The sequence below is a fragment of the Triticum urartu genome, chromosome 7 (genome assembly GCF_003073215.2).
Source record: "Triticum urartu cultivar G1812 chromosome 7, Tu2.1, whole genome shotgun sequence".
NCBI lineage: Eukaryota > Viridiplantae > Streptophyta > Magnoliopsida > Poales > Poaceae > Triticum > Triticum urartu.
The window spans coordinates 600,154,724-600,176,487 of NC_053028.1; positions in this window are offsets into that span (position 1 = coordinate 600,154,724).

Below are 21,764 nucleotides of genomic sequence, written 5' to 3' on the forward strand. Positions count from 1 at the left end.
GTCAAAGCCGTCATCATCGTCCAGGTACCCAAATACCAAGCCACTCAAGTCTACGAATCCTGTACTTGTTCACCTGCTGCTTCATTTTCATTGTGAAGAAATGTGTGACAGTTTCACTAACTTAATTTCATTCTGAAGAAATTTGCGCCTAGAATTTCTTTTTGTTACAATGCTGCTTGCTGAATGGAGTGATGGCATCAAATTGAAACATGGATAGAAAAAAATTGGCAACGCCGTATGCAGAAATGTAAATTGTTGCTTCTGTTCTGCGTATTTATATTATGCTAGAATAACTGATTTGTGGTGACAGTGCTGCCTGCTGTATGGAATAATGACATTATACCGAAATATGGATAGTATAATTTGGCAGTGCCATATGCATTTTCATATTATCATGTGAGAATAACTGGTTTGAGGCTATTTTGTTTGTGTGATCACATTGTGGTGCCTGGCATATTTGCCACAACACTTTGTAGCCGGAAAATATGCCTGTCATATATATGCCTTTCATTCAGCTATTAGTTGGTGATCCTATTTCGCTTGCTGTACTTACCATATGGTCTTCATTTGTCTTTGAACCTACTTTGCATCTGTATCATGCACTAAGTTTCTGATTTTAGTGTTTTCAGTCTATTTTTCTATTTCTGCTTTAACATAACGGAATAACTAATGGTGGCTGCCTAATGATGACAGACTAAGTTTCTGATTTATTTTCTTATAGAAGTGTAGATTCATTGGTAGCAATTGTTTTCAGTGTCTCATGTTGCAGATTGTGAACAGATAGCTAGCTAAAATATGTGTTCTGAAACACTGAGAGCAGAAACACTTATTACATACATATGCTCAAGAAACACTTACTAACCAGAAAAGGTTTTGACTTGAAATGTTAATAGCACAGAGAGCACCACAAGTTAAACACCTCAATCTGTTAGTATTTGTCTGCATTTTCTCACATTCTTCTTGTATCTGATCCAGTATTGCTTGTAGTGGTTTGTCCAAAATGTTGAATGATACTGCTTGGAGATGCATATATTGTTTCACCTCTTGACATGCCAATGTATTTTCCATGTTGTGATGGAGGCCTTTTTTGCCTTGTCCACCCGAGAGGCCCTTGAGTTTGCTGGAATGTCGATTAACTTCCGTTCCGGCAAATTCGAGTACTCCATATGTCCTATTTTCAGCAAAGGTCATGCTGAAATTTTCCGTGAATTTTAGCATGACTTTGCTAAAAATAGGACATATGGGGTACTTGTGACTAATGCATGGGTGTCGACAAACCATTAATTATACAACCTTGGCTTTTAGGGTGCCTCGGTGTCGATAAAAACCGAAATGATGAAAGCTTAGGCTTTTAGGGTGCCTCGGCGTCGAAAAACCCTCAATGATAAAAGCTTAGCTTTTAGGATGCCTCGGTGTCGACAAACCCTAAATGATGAGACCATGATCTTGTTCCTTGACAATAACCAACTTTTTGACCAAACTTTGTTCCTATTTAGAGAGAAACATGGCCAACAACGATGAGGCCGGGGGTTCGGGCGGCAAGGCATTCTGGGAGCTGTCCCAGGAGATGGAGGAACAACCTCACTTGTATGAGGACGCCGCCTTCCCCACCGATCCTGAGACCACTGATGGTGCCGCCGAGGATGACCCCACTGATGCCACCACTGATGGTGCCGCCGAGGATGCCACCACTGATGATGGCGGCGCACGCACAGATGGCAGCCAACCGAAGAGGCAACGGAAGGACCGGTGCCCGACCGTGCTCCGCACCCTCAAGGAGGAAGTTATTGAAGTGGACTCCGGGGGGAATCCAACGGCGCCCGAACGAATAGTCAAGGGGTACTCGCTTGAGCTCGGGTGCATTCTCCGGAGCACCGTCTCGATCAACACCGAGAACCTAAGGCATCCTAACCGAGGGAATTTGCGCAACCTCCTCTTCACGAAGCTGCACAAACGATACAAGTTCCCCGCTGAATTTGAAAACACAAGCCTCAAAGGGATTAAAGTGAACAATGCTGCCCTCACGAAGATGAGCAAGGCCCTGTCTACTTGAAAAAGCAATGTGAAGAGAATGATCGAGACAGGTGAGAGTTATGAGAAGATCAAGGAGAAAAATCCTTCGATCACCGAAGATGACTACAACGACTTCAAGATCAATTGCTCGAGCACCGCAAACTCCAAATCAAGTCAGTGGGGGAAAGAAATGCGGGAGCTGAACTTAGGGGAACACACACTCGGTCCTGGCGGTTACAGAGTGGCGGAGCCTATATGGGACAAGGAGGAGGCGGACCATGCCGAGCAAGGCCTACCGCCCCTCTTCGATAAATACGGTGACAAGCAGACCAGGAACTTTGTCAGGGCCCGGTACAAGAAGGACCCAAAAACAAAGGAGCTTACCACGGATCCTAAGACCAGGGCGCTTGAGCTTGTTCTGGTAAGGAATACACCCCCGCGTAATTAGCTCCATATGGTTGCATTCTAATTAATGAAGCCAAATTTCTAAATGGTTCGCATTCCTTCCGCAGCCGACTGAAAGCAGTAGCGCGGGGTCGACTAAGAGCAACCCTTGGGACACCACTCTAAATAGGGCGTTGAATGTAATGAAGAACAAGGATAAGCTCAGTAAGCCGACGTCAGCTGGTCGTGTGGCCGGCAAAGGCTTGCCGAAAAAATGGTCGTCATACTATAACATTGGTGGGCGAAAGGAGAAAAAGACCAGCTCGGAAAGCCAAGCGCGCGAGGTTCAAGAACTCAAGGCACAGGTTGCGCGGATTCCGGAGATTGTCCAAGAGCAAGTGCAACAACAAATCGGAGCGACGATCACCGCCATTGTGCCTACCTTGATCAAGGGGTTGAGTGCGTGGATTGCGGGCAGCCAACAGGGGCGGCCCCCGATTCCTAGCTTCACGGCCAGCAACTCGCAGAATGCGATGGCGGGGCCATTGGTGTCTCCGGCGGAGGCGGCATTGGTGTCTCCGACGCCGGCACGGGAGCTTAATGCACCCGGGTGTACGCCGGCCGCCACCTCGGCAGCAAGCGGCCCCTCCGTCAACTGCATGCCCGCCGTTGGCGGTGCCTCGACATTTGCCGAGCTCGATGCCATCATCACGGTAACTAATTAAGCCTCTCTCGGCCGAGGACTTCATCTCCTTGCCTTTGACTGGGCATCCCTGACGCCCTACATGTTTTCGCAGGGCGCCACCGACGTTCCGTGCACTCTCCTGCACTTCGTGAACAACAAGTTGGTCGATGTCGCCAAGGGCAAAATCGTTCAACCGGGCAACCCCTTGTTCCACGGTACCCAGATGCCACCCAACTTGTTTAGGGTTCAACTAGTTCGGGTGCTGCCAGGCTGCGACGAGTTGTTACCTCCGATTCGACCCGTCGGGGCCGACGATGATGACGTGATGACCCTCAGCGCCTGCCTGAGCTGGCCCCTGCTTTGGCCGAAGAGCCAGATTCGTTTGGGGGCGGGGGACACCACCCCAAAGACAACACCGCCAGTCGTGCCGGCGCCAAGTCGGCCCCATGGCAAGACCGCCGCAACGGTGCCGGACATCCCTATGCCACTGGATCCAAACATGCATATGGCACGGGATCAGAACGACGACGACGACGATACATGTGACACCCCAAAATTTTGGCCTTGTTTTATACATTAAAATTTTTCCAGGAAATTAAAAACTTTTATTTTCTGGGCTCCCTTTTGATTTTTTTGAACCATTTTCTCCCTTGTTATTATGGAGTTTTTCCCCAAAGTGAAAACCTTTCAAATATGTTATTGGGCTTGTTTAACCTCTCAAGAAAAACTTTTCTTTTATCAGTATAACTAATTACCTAATTAAATTGCTTGATCTTTATTTTCTTGAAAAATGGTTTTTCAAGGTTATATGGCCATATTTGAACTACAACCATTTGATAAATTCACCTAAAATTCCAACAAAAATTTGGAGATGTCATGTGATGTTTTTAAATCACTTTTATACAAAAATATCTTTTATTCATGAAATATTTTGAGCTCTACACCCAATTTTTCTTCTCTGGTCCAGAGTGCAATTTTTGCACTACAACCCATTTAAATAGTTCTTTCTAGCCTCCACCAAAATTATGGGATATTGGTAGTAGCATATGATTCAACATTATGCAAAAACCTAGTGCTGTTCTTTGAAAAATTTGAGTGAATCAACCTCATTTTCATTCTGGTCCAGCCTTGTGATTTCTACTACAACCCTATTTAATTTTGCTCCAATGATCTTGTGCTTTCTCCTACTTGTAGACAGCCCTACCAAACCCCTAAATCCAGGAGCATGCACCCATTGATTCATTTTTGGTTCATGAAATAATGCCTTTTTCTTTCTGTCCCGAATTGAAGTTGTGCAAAACTTGCACTAACAAGTTTCTGCTTTTGGCAAACTAACTTCATCACCTCCTTATGCATCTAAGGAGACCCTGATCTGGAGAATTTGGCCACTCCAAGAAAAGCCTAGGTGCCTCTGGCATTATATCAAACACCCTGTGTGCATAGCCAGATTTGGCATGGATTCAGGTTTACACTGTGAACTTGCACCTCTGATCAAATTAACATGTCCACTAGACTCCCAGTTACTCCTAACCTGGGTCTGTTTAGTGCCAGCCTCACCCAAGCCCTGTAGCAGGCCCTGGCATTACGATGAGCACGTTCCGTGCACGCCCAGAGTGCGAGCAGAGCGTGTGTTTGGCACGCGTTTTGCACGTGCCGCGCCCGAGCCGACGCGTCGCGCCCCTGGCCTTGCCACCACTGCAGAGCCGCGCCACGCATGTCCCTCCTCACCGGAACACGCCAAGAGCCCTCGCCACGCCCCGGCAGGCCAAGAGCTAGCCGCCACGGCCGCCCGACAGCCCCTGCTCATGTCGGCGCCGCCGAGCCTCCCCCGCTCGCCACTTGCCTCCTGGAGCAGTGCGTGCTCATCCGCAAGCGTGTCCCCTAGCACTCGTTGCCGCCACGACGCCCTGCCACTACAGGAAGGCGGTCCGCCGTCGTTCTTATCCGGCCGCCGCAAACTGACCTCGTCGCGCTATAAAAGGAGGTCCCCGAACTCCCCCGAGCACGCAGGCAACCTCAGGCCACCCCAATGGCGCTCCCCTAGCTCGCATTCGACCCGGGGAGGCCTCCTTACTCATCTCCGGCAACTCCTGCCGCCGCCACCGCCCCGGCCAATCCGGCACCAGTAGTACCTCCCCCTCTCCACTCTCTCCACCAGGAGCCTTCTCTTCCTCCCACGAACACTTTCCCCTGCTCGATTTTGATCGGGAACCACCGCAGCCCCAAACTCACTCTGCTCCCGAAGCCCCCTCCGCCGTGAAGCTCACCGCCGACGACCCTTTCCACCCCCATCTACCCAGCGACCACCGGAAGGACCGCCTCGGTCTTGCGGATCCATCCAGACCCTCTGGAACCCGTGGGGAGACGCCGTTCGCCGGCGACGATCGCCGTTGCCTCGCCTCCGTTCGGGCAGAGGAAGAGGAGGGAGGGATAGACTGGTCAAACCTGACCAGTGGGCCCCCTGGACCCACTGTTGGTGACCCTGTACCTATCCACGTGGGTTAAGTGAAGGCGTAATCCACCCCAGTACGTTTCGCCCGCTCCGAAAGCGTATTCCCCTCTGAAATGTTTTCTTTTCTGTTTTATTTTAAAAAACAGATTTTGACCACAACTTTGACTGCCTATAACTTTTTAAATATAACTCCAAATGAATTAATTCTTTTTCCTACATCTCTCAAATATTGTCTAGTTTATTTTAAGATTTATTTGAAAATTTTCCAAACAACTTTTTTGTACTGTTTTTGAAATATGTGTTACTTGCATATTTTTGGAAATAGGATTTTTGGGAGAGAAGGAAACTTTCAAAAGTTTTGGAGAGCACCTCACCCTTCCACAACTTAAAGGCAAGCATCCTGAACCCTGGCATGATATTTTGCATGCATTGTTTGACACAATTATAACACCACCCTATTTCGGAGAACTCGTTATTTTATGTGGTGATACGATCAGTTGCATAAATGCATATTTATTGATTTCCTTGCTGTTGGAAATGAATACACTTGTGATGGAAATCATTCTCATGTGCCTTGCATGCATGCCGGAAAGGAAATCCGGGAAAGCCTCTGCCTTGGGTAGGCATGAGCTTGTCGCCGGTCTCCGTCGAGACGGTTATGTCCGGTATGGCATAGTAAGGTACAATGGGAGATGATTTTGTTGGTTGGAATATATTTGTTATACATGTCATGCAGGGAATTTATAAACCTCCTGAGTCGACCGTAGATCGAGTCTTGTTCCAGTAACCCCCATACTTGCTATGTACTACCACTTGTCCCTGCCGCAGGTAGGGTATGGTTCAGTAAGTCGTCAACCCCTTTCAAGCACACACCATACAGAGAGGCCATGGTGGAAGATACCGGTTGTAGCTGGTAGGCAGGCCACCTGGTCCGGGGGCATGGGTGTTTCCGGTTGGGACCGAGAGGGGAGGCCACCCCTTAGAGCGCGCGATATAAATTTGATCCCATGCTACGCGAGGTTGTAGCCTCCCCACTTAGAGTTTTGCTTAACAAGTGTCGTGGGTGATTCCAGACACCGATGAGTTAAGCTGGTGTGTGCAAGTTAGGCGTGTTTTCAACTAAAAGGCCGTAGACGGAATTAGTCCCGATGGACTAAAGGAATCCGTTACTCATGGGTAAAGAGTACACCCTCTGCAGAGATTAAAACCTATTCGAATAGCCGTGTCCATGGTTAAGGATTACAGTCTGGGATGGGTCAAGTGTTGGTCTTAGTGTCGGTCTTCGGAGGAGAGATTGTTAAACCAGAACTTGGACTGTGACTTGTGACTTGTGACTTGTGAAGATTATGATTATTATCTTGTGATTGATTAACCCGTTGCATTATTTATGTTATCGAGTACCCCTGGACGGTTCTACCTCCTGGATATTCATTGTGATTATTTATCTTATAAGCCCTTTATGTGGTGTCGCTCAGACGCCCGACTGTGGCATTTCTTTTAAAGCCCTTTATGTGGTGTCGCTCAGACGCCCGACTGTGGCATTTCTTTTAAAGCCCTTTATGTGGTGTCGCTCAGACGCCCGACTGTGGCATTTCTTTTAAAGCGCTTTATGTGGTGTCGCTCAGGCGCCCGATTGTGGCATTTCTTTTAAAGCCCTTTATGTGGTGTCGATCAGATGCCCGACTGTGGCATTTCTTTTAAATCCCTTATGTGGTGTCGCTCAGACGCCCGACTGCGGCATTTTATTCCCACTCTATTACTGCTTATTCATGTTGCATGAAAATAACCTGCTTGCATGCATAAAAGATGTTTTATATATGACTGACGATGTGATCATAGAAATTTTCAGTGCATGTTTATCAATTATATTATACCTGTGTTCATAATGTTTGCGAGTACATTCAAAGTACTCACTGGCTTGCCCCTGGCTATTGTCTTGGCCAGATATCTGCTTGGAGAGGAGCATGGCGATGACAGCCTCGAGATGTAAGCAACGGTGACAGCAGCCTCGCGAAGATAGGAGTTAACCTGGTCAGCTGTTCCTGTGGGAAATGGAGTCCCATAGACACTGATGTCTCACAAACCGCTTCCGCCATCGACCACTAGAAACCCAATTGTTGTACTCACAGGCCAGAATGGTCTTACACCACATATTTTTTGTGTATTTTGCTTGGAATTTCTGTATCAAGTTGGAGCCTCGTCAGCTAACAGTAATCCTGGGACTGATGAGCACGACGGTCTTTTTCTGGAAATTTATACCCGGAAAACCCGGTCGTGACGTACATTTGGCAACGTCGATCGGTACTTTGCCGATCATGGGTACGGTGGCGACTTCATGGGGCCTCCTTCTGAAGAACCCAACCCAACAAAAGACGTGCGCGATCTAGCTGGTACCGCGGAGAAGCCAAGTTGCAACAGGCATCGTCTGCAGTTCAGCTCTCAGGAGACGCCTCCAGCTGCCGACTTCACCGAGCCTCAGATAGGCGAGGTGCGAAATATTATCAGCCCCAACACACTCAAGAAGGCGGTCTGTGAGCAGAACTCGGTCCCATTACAGGAGAAGAAGAAGGCACGCAAAAGAAAGACTAACAAGGGTGCGGGCCAGCCGGCACCGAGTACGATCCATGCTCAGGACGGGCCACCTTCACCTGAGGATTTAATGAGGAGGCTGCATGTGGCGGGTAGGCCAATGCTACCGAGAAATATGCTCGATGCTGCAACCGGTGCTATGCGGAGTCTGCATGACAGTGTTCTTTCTTTGGAGAAGCGGCGTCTCAGAGAGAAGGATGTGGCATACCCGGTTTTCGCGGCCAAGGTGCCAGAGGGCAAGGGCTTTGTGGATAACTACATCGGGGGTACGATCGTCCTGCGGTTTGATGACATCCACGCTATGTTGAACCTTCATCCGCTGCACTACACCTTCATTCGGCTATTTTCGCTGAGTATGGAGATGCGGATCATTCGCGACAAGACCCCGGACATCGTGATAGTCGACCCCTTCTACATGCGTGCCAAGATCTTGGGCAGCGCTGGGGACCAGCAAGTCGCGAGTTCTTACCTCGAAGGCGTCATTATGGCAAACCAAGATAAGGATAACTTCCTCGTGCCTTACTTTCCCGAGTAAGTCCTCCCCTCAACCGCCCCGTAACATATGAATTCTTAGATTTCGATCGTTTTTCTTTAACATTCCGTGTTTTCTGCAGTGACACACATTGCGCGCTCATCCTCCTAACCCCCAAATATTCCATGGCCACGTATTTTGACCCGGACCGTCATTCGAACGTAGACTACACAAATGTCAGGAAGGTTCTTGATGATGTTCTCCCCGGCTACGCCAAATCTGATGGCACCTTCACCAGGCCTATTCGTAAGTACGGCAAGCACGTGTTCTCCCACAATACGACGTTCTACTGCGTCAAGTAGCCGCCTGGCAGTCAGAAGGGTGCCTACTACGCCATCCATCACATGCGGGTGATCGTACGGGACCATCATCAACTTCTGCTACCGAGTAAACTCAAAGATTGGGCCGCGAGCGTGTCGGCAATCCAGGACGCGGACATCAGACAAGAATTCTTTCGCATCCAGTCGGAGTTTGCGGAAATCATCCATCAAGATGTCCTTCGTACCTCGGGCCAGTTCTACCTCAGAAATCAACCGCCCAACAGTGACATCGACACAATGCTACAAATGCAGGCTGACAACGACCGTTATTTCATGACTCCCACGATAGACGGCGGCTTCATCCACGCTCCGGTCCCTTGAGTCGAGTCGAAAGCAGTGATGCTGTGTCTAGTTCTGAAACATCGATTGGCTCATGTTGTAATTAAACTTTAATGAACTTGTAGTATGTCTCTTTGGTTTCGAGAGTCGTTCAACTTAGATGTAATCGATGCTATTAATGTCTTGCTTTTCTCTTCCGATCGTTCTGTTGCATACTTATATATTGCTTATGTATTGTCTGTGAATTACTAACGTTTCGTTTGGCTAGTGCATAGCGATGCCGTTGTATGTCGTGTACAAGGGTAAGGTTCCCGGAGTCTACGACGACTGGGAGGAGTGTCGGAGACAGGTTCACCGATTCAGCGGTAACAGTTACAAAGGGTACACCACTAGGGCCGAGGCCGAATCTAGATACGCCCGCTATCTAGCGGGAGAGGGGAGGGAGCGTTGGAGGAACCGGATGAAGACGAGTTTCATCGTGATGATGCTCATCGTGATGACCGCAGCTCTCTTCTATGTGATGGTAGTTTAGATGATCGAATTGACTTGTAATGTGAAGACAAACTCGCTACTCGCGGTCTCGAGACTTGTAATATAATGTTCTATCTTTGTTCGGTCTTTTCAATTCGGAGACTAATATGATGAATTGTATTCGGAGACTAATATGATGAATTGTATTCAGAGACTAATCTTCTATTGTATTCGATGAATCTGTTGTTGATGTGTGCTGTCTATATTTTGTCCAATTATACATTTTGTAACCTATGCAAAAAATAGAAAATTAAAAAAAACCTAATATTAATACTAATGGCGCATCACATCACAGTGCGCCATTAGTATGCCAAAGGATACTAATCGCGCATCATTAAACAGTGCGCCATTAGTATGCCGAAGTTACTAATGGCGCATCTTGTTGTTGTGTGCCATTAGTATGCCAAAGCACCTGGGTATACATGGCCCCCTGGGAGGCATACTAATGGGCACTCTTGTATATACTAATGGTGCATCTGAGGTCCTCCATTATTATACCAGATACTAATGGCGCACTAGTGGTGCGCCATTAGTAAAATATACTAATGGCGTGGCACTAATGGCGCACCACTAATGCGCCATTAATGGCCAAATTAGGTGCGCCATTAGTAGGCCTTTTCCTAGTAGTGATGAGTGGGAACCTACTATTAAAATTAAAATTAAAGATCATGAATGCTATGCTTTGTGTGATTTGGGTGCTAGTGTTTCCACGATTCCAAAGACTTTGTGTGATTTGCTAGGTTTCCGTGATTTTGATGATTGCTCTATAAACTTGCACCTGGCGGATTCCACTATTAAGAAACCTATGGGAAGAATTAATGATGTTCTTATTGTTGCAAATAGGAATTATGTGCCCGTAGATTTTATTGTTCTTGACATAGATTGCAATCCTTCATGTCCTATTATTCTTGGTAGACCTTTCCTTAGAACGATTGGTGCAATTATTGATATGAAGGAAGGGAATATTAGATTCCAATTTCCGTTAAGGAAAGGCATGGAACATTCCCTAGAAAGAAAATTAAATTACCTTATGAATCTATTATGAGAGCCACTTATGGATTGCCTACCAAAGATGGCAATACCTAGATTTATCCTTGCTTTTATGCCTAGCTAGGGGCGTTAAACGATAGCGCTTGCTGGGAGGCAACCCAATTTTATTTTTATTCCTTGATTTTTGCTCCTGTTTAGTAATAAATAATTTATCTAGCCTATATTTTGGTTGTGTTTTTTGTGTTTAATTAGTGTTTGTGCCAAGTAGAACCGTTGGGAAGACTTGGGGAAAGTCTTTTTAATCTTGCTGTAAAAAATAGAAACTTTAGCGTTCACGAGAATTGCTGCCATTTTTATTTGGAAAGTGCTTTTTAGTTAAAAAAATTGCATATGATTAATAGATAAATTTCTCACGTCCAGCAATTTATTTTAGAATTTTTGGGGTTCCAGATCTTGCGTTAGCTACAGATTACTACAGACTGTTCTGTTTTTGACAGATTCTGTTTTTCGTGTGTTGTTTGCTTATTTTGATGAATCCATGGCTAGTAAAATAGTTTATAAACCATATAGAAGTTGGAATACAGTAGGTTTAACACCAATATAAATAAATAATGAGTTCATTACAGTACCTTGAAGTGGTGTTTTGTTTTCTTTCGCTAACGGAGCTCATGAGATTTTCTACTTTAAGTTTTGTGTTGTGAAGTTTTCAAGTTTTGGGTAAAAGATTTGATGGATTATGGAACAAGGAGTGGAAAGAGTCTAAGCTTTGGGGTGCCCATGGCACCCCAAGATAATATAAGGACACCTAAAATCCAAAGCTTGGGGATGCCCCGAAAGGCATCCCCTCTTTCGTCTACTTCCATCGGTAACTTTACTTGGAGCTATATTTTTATTTACCACATGATATGTGTTTTGCTTGGAGCGTCTTGTATTATTTGAGTCTTTATTTGTTAGTTTTCCACAATCATACTTTCTGTACACACCTTTTGAGAGAGACACACATGATTCGGAAATTGTTAGAATACTCTATGTGCTTCACTTATATCTTTTGAGTTATATAGTTTTTGCTCTAGTGCTTCACTTATATCTTTTAGAGCACGTCGGTCGATTTGTTTTATAGAAACTACTGTTCTCTCATGCTTCACTTAGATTATTTTGAGAGTCCTACAAAACAGCGTGGTAATTTGTTTTAATTATGTTAGGCATTCAAGATTAATAAAAAATTTCTTATGAGTGTCTTGAATACCATGAGAAGTTTGATACTTGATAATTGTTTTGAGATATGGAGATGGTAATATTAGAGTCATGCTAGTCGAGTAGTTGTGAATTTGAGAAATACTTGTGTTAAAGTTTGTGATTCCCATAGCATGCACGTATGGTGAACCGTTATGTGATGAAGTCGGAGCATGATTTATTTATTTACTGTTTTCCTTATGAGTGGTAGTCGGGGACGAGCGATTGTCTTTTCCTACCAATATATCCCCCTAGGAGCATGCACATAATACTTTTCTTTGATGACTTGTAGATTTTTGCAATAAGTATATGAGTTCTTTATGGCTAACGTTGAGTCCATGGATCATACACACTTTTCTTCCTTCCACTATTGCTAGCCTCTCTAATACCGCGCACCTTTCGCCGGTATCATACACCCACCATATACCTTCCTCAAAACAGCCACCATACCTACCTATCATGGCATTTCCATAGCCATTCTGACATATATTTCCATGCAAATTTCCACCATTCCATTTACTATGACACGCTCCATCATTGTCATATTGCTTTGCATGATCATGTAGTTGACATTGTATTTGTGGCAAAGCCACCATTCATAATTCTTTCATACATGTCACTCTTGATTCATTGCATATCCCGGTACACCGCCGGAGGCATTCACATAGAGTCATATTTTGTTCTAAGTATTGACTTGTAATTGTTGAGTTGTAAGTAAATAAAAGTATGATGATCATCATTTTTAGAGCATTGTCCCAAGTAAGGAAAGGATGATGGAGACTATGATTCCCCCACAAGTCGGGATGAGACTGCGGACGAGAAATAAAATTAAAAAAGGGGCCAAAGAAGCCCAAACAAAAAAAAGAGGCCAAAAAAGGCCCAAATAAAAAAATATGAGAGAAAAAGAGAGAAGAGACAATGCTACTATCCTTTTACCACACTTGTGCTTCAAAGTAGCACCATGATCTTCATAATAGAGAGTCTCCTATGTTATCACTTTCATATACTAGTGGGAATTTTTCATTATAGACCTTGGCTTGTATATTCCAATGATGGGCTTCCTCAAAATGCCCTAGGTCTTCGTGAGAAAGCGAGTTGGATGCACACCCACTTAGTTCCATTTGTTGAGCTTTCATATACTTATAGCTCTATTGCATCTGTTGCATGGCAATCCCTACTCACTCACATAGATATCTATTGATGGGCATCTCCATAGCCCGTTGATACGCCTAGTTGATGTGAGACTATCTTTCCCCTTTTTTGTCTCCTCCACAACCACCATTCTATTACACCTAAAGTGCTATGTCCATGGCTCACGCTCATGTATTGCATGAAGATTGAAAAAGTTTGAGAACACCAAAAGTATGAAACAATTGCTTGGCTTGTCATCGGGGTTGTGCATGATTTAAATACTTTGTGTGGTGAAGATAGAGCATAGCTAGACTATATGATTTTGTAGGGATAACTTTCTTTGGCCATGTTATTTTGAAGAGACATAATTGCTTAGTTAGTATGCTTGAAGTATTATTATTTCTATGTCAATATTGAACTTTTGTCTTGAATATTTCGGATATGTATATTCATACCGCAATTAAGAAGAATTACATTGAAATTATGCCAAGTAGAATTCCACATCAAAAATTCTGTTTTTATCATTTACCTACTCGAGGACGAGCAGGAATTAAGCTTGGGGATGCTTGATACGTCTCCAACGTATCTATAATTTTTGATTGTTCCATGCTATATTATATTCTGTTTTGGACATTATTGGGCTTTATTATACACTTTTATATTATTTTTGGGACTAACCTATTAACCGGAGGCCCAGCCCAGAATTGTTGTTTTTTGCTTGTTTTAAGGTTTCGCAGAAAAAGAATATCAAAAGGAGTCCAAACGGAATGAAACCTTCGGGAACGTGATCTTGGACCCTGCGTCAAGCAATCAACGAGGAAGGCACGAGGTAGGGGGAGCGCCTACCCCCCCCAGGCGCGCACTCCACCCTCGTGGGCCCCCTGTTGCTCCACTGACGTACTCCTTCCTCCTATATATATCTACGTACCCCCGAACTACCAGATATGGAGCCAAAACCCTAATTCCACCGCCGTAACTTTCTGTATCCACGAGATCCCATCTTGGGGCCTTTTCCGGAGCTCCGTCAGAGGGGACATCGATCACGGAGGGCTTCTACATCAACACCATAGGCCCTCCGATGAAGTGTGAGTAGTTTACTTCAGACCTATGGGTCCATAGTTATTAGCTAGATGGCTTCTTCTCTCTTTTTGGATCTCAATACAAAGTTCTCCCCCTCTCTTGTGGAGATCTATTCGATGTAATCTTCTTTTGCGATGTGTTTGTTGAGACCGATGAATTGTGGGTTTATGATCAAGTTTATCAATGAACAATATTTGAATCTTCTTTGAATTCTTTTATGTATGATTGGTTATATTTGCAAGTCTCTTCGAATTATCAGTTTGGTTTGGCCTACTAGATTGATCTTTCTTGGAATGGGAGAAGTGCTTAGCTTTGGGTTCAATCTTCCGGTGTCCTTTCCCAGTGACAGCAAGGCGCGTATTGTATTGTTGCCATCGAGGATAACAAGATGGGGTTTATATCATATTGCATGAGTTTATCCCTCTACATCATGTCATCTTGCTTAAAGCGTTACTCTGTTATCTTGAACTTAATACTCTAGATGCATGTTGGATAGCGGTCGATGTGTGGAGTAATAGTAGTAGATTCAGGCAGGAGTCGGTCTACTTGTCTCGGACGTGATGCCTATATACATGATCATACCTAGATATTCTCATAACTATGCTCAATTCTGTCAATTGCTCAACAATAATTTGTTTAGCCACCGTAAATACTTATGCTCTTGAGAGAAGCCAGTAGTGAGACCTATGGCCCCCGGGTCTATCTTCCATCATATTTATCTTCCAATACTTAGTTATTTCCTTTGCCATTTATTTTACTTGCATCTTTTATTTCTCTTTATCATAAAAATACCAAAAAAATATCCTATCATATCTATCAGATCTCACTCTCGTAAGTGACCGTGTAGGGATTGACAACCCCTTATCGCGTTGGTTGCAAGGATTTATTTGTTTGTGTAGGTGCGAGGGACTCGTGCGCGGCCTCCTACTGGATTGATACCTTGGTTCTCAAAAACTGAGGAAATACTTACGCTGCTCTGTTGCATCACCCTTTCCTCTTCAAGGGAAAACCAACGTAGTGCTCAAGAGGTAGCAGCGCTCCCGCTCATCGTGCAGACACTGTTTGTGCAGCAGATGCACACGCACATTGCCTTCACCGAGCCCTTGATTCAGTTCCGGTACATGCTCTCCGACTATCTGCTCTCAGGCATCACCTGCGCGTACACACCAAGCCCCAGGCGCCCCGTTCCCACAAGCCAGCCTCTGAGCACCACATGCCCGACACAGGCACTGTTGGACAGGAAGATCCGCTCCCTGTACGACTGTATGTTGGACTACAAGATGGTGAGCTTCTGTAGCCAGGCGCTAGAGCAAGAGATGAAAAGATCATATCGCTGAAGTAAACACCCTACGGCGGCAAAACACCATGAAAGGAGGCTTGTGGCTGTTTGGATTTTGCCAGTGCCTACCCTGCCAACCATGGGCTCGCCAAAAATTGGTGGACATTTCAGCCACCCATGCCTGGTCAACGATTTAGTGCAAAACCGAACGGAGAGAACTGAGGAGCGGCAGGTGAACCAATTTATCGGCACCTATCCAAACAAACACTCATCGCCTGGTCAACACCTATTATTTGGTTGTGCACCTCCAAGAACCAATCCAAACAGACCCTCATGGGCTATTTGGATTCTGCCTATGCTTGCCCCACCAACCATGGGCATGCCAAAAAATTGGCGGGCATTTCAGCCACCCATGCCTCGCCAACGATTCGGCGTAAAATTGAATGCAGAAAGCTGAGGAGCGGCGGGCGAGCCAATTTATCGATGCCTATCCAAATAGACACCCATCGCCTAGACAACGCCGATTATTTGGCTGGGCACCTCTAGGAACCAATCCAAACAGACCCTTGGGTCGTAAGGACGGCAAATTACCCAGCTTCAATCGTAGTGAGCCCCGTTCGCAAGGATGGTCGAGGCGACATTGTAGGGATCTGGTGGTGAGCCCCGTGACTGGAAGCTGCATTGGCTCCATGCGTTAGAGCTCTTGTTTTCAGAAAATTCATGGAGGCATGTGACATGTGAAAGGATCGAGAAGAGGTATCTAGAGGGGGGTGAATAGACTTTTAACAAAGAAAAGTAGCAGTTTTTAATTTCTTCAAGTTAAGGTGGAGTTTTAGCACAAGTTTAAACATCCACAATACATTCAAGCAAGCATGGCAAGAGTATATGAGTATCGGAAAGTAAAGCAAGAAATTTGCAAAAAAACTAAAGGGATGGGATTGGAGTGTGCAAATGCAATTGGGGACACGGAGATTTATGGCGTGGTTCCGATAGGTGGTGCTATCGTACATCCACGTTGATGGAGACTTCAACCCACAAAGGGTAACAGTTGTGCGAGTCCACGGAGGGCTCCACCCACGAAGGATCCACAAAGAAGCAACCTTGTCTATCCCACCATGGCCATCGCTCACGAAGGACTTGCCTCACTAGGGTAGATCTTCACGAAGTAGGCGATCTCCTTGCCCATACAAACTCCTTGGTTCAACTCCACAATCTTGACGAAGGCTCCCAAGTGACACCTAACCAATCCAGGAGACACCACTCTCCAAAAGGTAATAAATGGTGTGTTGATGATGAACTCCTTGCTCTTGTGCTTCAAATGATAGTCTCCCCAACACTCAACTCTCTCTCACTGATTTGGATTTGGTGGAAAGATGATTTGAGTGGAAAGCAACTTGGGAAAGTCTAGAGATCAATATTCATGTGGTTGGAATGGAATATCTTGGTCTCAACACATCAGTAGGTGGTTCTCTCTCAGAAAAAGAATGCTGAAGTGTAGGCACGTTCTGATGGCTCTCCTTGCTAATGAGGGAAGTTGGAGGGGTATATATAGCCTCCACACAAAATCTAACTGTTACACACAATTTACCAAACTTGGTGGGACCGAATCAGAAAACTCGGTCAGACCGATTCAGTTCATAATGTGACCTTTAGGCATTTCGGTGGGACTGATATGATCAACTCGGTGGGACTGATGTGCTAGGGTTAGGGTAAAACCTCATCTCGGTTTGACCGATTACACAAACTCGGTGAGACCAATTTTGGTAATAAGCAAAACAGAGAATTGGTCAGGCAAACTCGGTGGGACCGGAATAATTGCAACAGGCAACAGAGAGTTTGCAAGCCCATCTCGGTGAGACCGAGATCCCATTGGTGAGGCTGAATTGATTAGGGTTTCTGGCAGTGGCTATGTCAAGTGAACTCGGTGGCGCCGGATGGATCAAATCGGTAGGGCTGAGTTTGACTTTTGGTTTGGGACATATGTGGATATGAGAAAGTGGTTGAGGGCTTTGGAGCATATCACTAAGAACTTTGAGCAAGCAAGCCATTAAGCAACACCTCATCCCCTTTTATAGTATTGGCTTTCCTAAGGACTCAATGTGATCTTGGATCACTAAACTGAAAATGTAGAGCCTTGAGCTTTTGAGCTTGAGCCAATTCTTTGTCCTTAGCATCTTGAAGAGGTTACACATCCTCTTGTCCACGCCACTCCATCTGTTGAACTTATCTGAAATATACTAGATAAAAACATTAGTCCAACAAGAGATATGTTGACATTAATTACCAAAGCCACTCAGGGAGCACTTGTGCTTTCAATCTCCCCTTTTTGGTAATTGATGACAGCATACATCAAAGCTTTAGATAAAGATATAAGGAATAGTAGGTAAAGCTTTGGAAAGACATGTAACATGCATAGGCTCCCCCTACACGTATGCAATCATGTAAATGCAGAGTATAAGAGCATGTGAGGGCCAGTTCTTTTGGGATATTCTACCAGAATCGCCCCCCTCCCTAGCTTCTCCTAGAATGACCACTCCATATGTTTTTTACAATCCTAGCTAATTAAACCTTAACTAGATAGGATTGTAAAAAATATGGAGTGGCGATTCTGGGAGAAGCTGGGGAGGGGGCGATTCTGGGAGAATCGCCGAAAAGAACTGGCCCTGAATGCATAATCATGATAAAGCAAGCAATGAGTTACATGTATCTTGGCTATATGCATCAGAGCAAATGATGTGGATATAGGAATTGTACCTTCATGTTCATGAGTCCTTCTTTCAAACAATATGTACATTAGCAAGAGATCATCATGCACATGGGTGAGATGCATATACTTACCTTGTGGTCTTAAGCTGGCTTAGGAAGAGATGAACCTGAGTAAACAAGGTTAGATAACGCAGATGTATCTACTAAACATAGCAAACAGCAAACCACAAGAGTACCAAGACTGGATGACATGTAGGGAATGAGCACTAGGTACTCCTATTGGATATAGACATGTCCCCAAGGATAAATATATGCAATGAATTCAAGATTTCCTTCCCTTAGATGTCTTTCTCCCCCTGAATCTTATATTTGATAATGAGAGAATATAGGGAACAGAAAATCAGAGCAAAACAGATCAGAGCACAGAAACATAAGACAACTAACATGTCTTTCCCCTCTTAAACACATGTGACTTCTCTCCTCTTGAATACCAAGCATCTCGGGTCTCTCTCCATTTGATGCGATTAAGCATTCTCCCTCTTTGAAGTACTCTCCCCCTTTTTAAGTGAGTAAGCTTTGATGTGGTCTCTCTCTCCCCCTTTGACATCAATTTCCAAGAAGGGATCTTCTAGATTATGAGTCAAAATAGGTTTGGTCCTTGAGTCACAGAGCAAAGGAGCATTTAGAGTGTGATGCTGGTAGAGGACAACAATCATTGAGTGGAGCTGGAACAAAAAGTGCAGGAACAAGTGGCAATTGTCTTCTCTGTAGTGAAATCGGTGACACCGAGTTGTATTTTTCGGTTGCACCGAAATGGTTCGGTTTGACCGAGAGTGACAGACCAGTGTGACCGATTTCAACACAGAGGAAGGGCAATTTTTTACCTCAGCTCACTTAGGCAAATAAGATCTCACAAAGATTTGCAAGGAATTAACTGAAAGATTTGCAATGAATTTGATGAAGGGAAATAGAACAAAACAAAGAAAAAGAAAAGAAATCTAGATGAAGTTTTTTTCTAAGAGAAGGGAAACAAACATGCAAGAGACAAATGCAAGAATACAGAGAAATGCTAGAGAACTTCATCTAGAATTGGTCGGCGACAAAGTCACCTATGTTAGAGTATATTGACTGAGGAGTCAAGTGAGAACACTTGATTGTAGGTCATACTCATTGTTTAAGCTCAAAATGGAGTTACCATTTTTCGTTTAAGCATTTGATGTATTCGCATCTTGTTGAGTTGCTTTGACCCATGACTTGGGGTAAAGCTTCTCTAAGATGGAATAACATACCTTGGGTGCTGGTGTTGAACTTGATCATGTAGTTGAACTTGTGTGGGATGCTCAAGATTGATGTAGCTCATCAAAGATTTGGAGCACCACGTGTAGTTTGAATTCATCTATGTCACACCCTAGCTAGTTCATGCATTAGAGTGTTGCATCATTTTTAATTTCCCAGAAAACTGAAATGGGGATGACAGAACCCCCAGCACCCCCTGGAACAACTAGGGTTTACTAAAAACTTCTCCAATGAACCTGAAATGCCGTTCTAAAAAGTCCACCCTTTTTGTTTTGGGTTAAAACCTTTGACAAAAATGGTGCACATTTTTCTAGGACATCTTAAGGTCATTGGATTAATTCATATAGTATTTGCATTTGGGCATTTAAATGCTATAAAATATTTTAAATGTTCTAATAATCATAAACTAAAATGTTTACTGTTGGATATACTCTAAGCAGTAGCCATGATTAGTTTTATGATTTTTGGAAATGCCCTGGCATTTTTAATAAAGCCCTAAAGATACAGAAATAATAGAAAATAAATAAAAACAAAAAAAGAGAGAGGGAAAGGAACTTACCTGGCGCAGCCCACCTAGCCCACTGGCCGGCCCAGCACTGTGCTGGCCCGTGCCAGTCATCGCCTACCTCTGCCGGTAGGCAGAGGAGGGACACGGCGCACGCAGCGAGCGTCGCCACGACCTCCCTGCTCCGCCTGCTTCACCTGGTCACCTGCCTCGACGCCGCGCAGTCTCCTCGGTGCCGCCCCGGACTGCCCGACACCTCACACTCCCCCTGCTCTCTCCCTCGCTCCCTCGACGCCATGGCCGACGCAGCCGCGCCCGCACCGTCGTGAAACCGCAGCCACGCCGTCCACTCGTCGCCTCGCCGTCCAACAAGCTCCGCCATCGTCCACTGCTTCGCCTCGACCCTCCCCGAGCGCTCGCTCGCCCCAGAGACGCTGCACCGAGCTCTTCTCGATTCGCCCTCGCCGGAGATCACCCTCGCCGCCTCGCTCAGCTCCGACCTTCCCCGAGCCCACTTGACGGTCGTTGCAACCGCCGTGAGCCACTGAACCTGCTCCCCCTCACCGTTTTCCCCTTGTGCCCATAGCGACCGCACCATGCTCACCCGCACGTGCCGCCGCCTGTTCTCGCCGCCGATGAGTCTCCGGCCATCTAATGGTCCGGCCTGTCGTGCCCAGCTTCCTCCCCGCGCCGCGTAGAGCATGTACGTGCCCCGCATGAGCCACCACGGCCGTTCAACAACGACCCCGAACCTCACCCGAGCCCCGGCGACCGCCAAGGTCGACGCCAGCGACGACTCCGGCCACCCCAGGCCCAACCACCTACACTACTCGACACGGACGAGTGCCTGCGTCATGTAGATGCCCTCCGCCGGCCAAATGGTCACCGGAGGAGGAAACCCGCAACCCTACGCCGTCCCTGGCCTTGCCAGCGACGAGCCCTGGGTCAACTCCGGCGAGTTTGACCCGGGTTGACCCCAGTTTGACCCTGACATGTGGGGCCGGGTCCAAACTAAAATAGTTTAATTTTTAGTTAGTGATAATCACACTGTTAGGGGTTAATGACCTCGATAACTAACTCTGTCTCACTGACATGTGGGCCCAGGGCCTAACTAACCTAGTTTAGTGCTAACGAAACACTAACTAACCCTGTTAGTTAGCTGTTACACTGACAGATGGGGCCCACCAGTCAGGTTTGACCTGGGCTGGCGCCTTTGACTCGCTGACATCACACTAACGCCAGGCTGACGCAGTAAATCCTTTTCTGGATTTATTCTTATATAGGAAATTCCAGAAAATAACCAAAACTTATAAAAATCATATAAAATAATCTATAACTCAGATTGAAAAGATTTATATATGAAATTTGATCAGAAAAATTCAACCTTTCCATCTGTAATGGTTTAATGCATGACAAAACACTTTAACCTTGTTGTTTAGGTGAAACAAGATAATACACTTATAATGCTTAATAACATAAGCTCCCGTTTGAATCTTTGATTCAAATGGACCCAATTCAACTTGTTTCACATTGTATTAGGCAGGACACCTCACATTGCCATGTCATAGCATGCATCATATTGTTGCATATTGCCATGTGATGATTGTGTTCTGTGGTGTCTTTCGTGGTAGGTTCTGCCTCCGAGGATATCTCCGAGTATCCAACTGAAGGGCGGTACCCTACTACTACTCCATCAGGCAAGCAGCCCCATTGATCATATCAATACAATCCCATGTTCTCGCTTCTGCTCTCACTTACT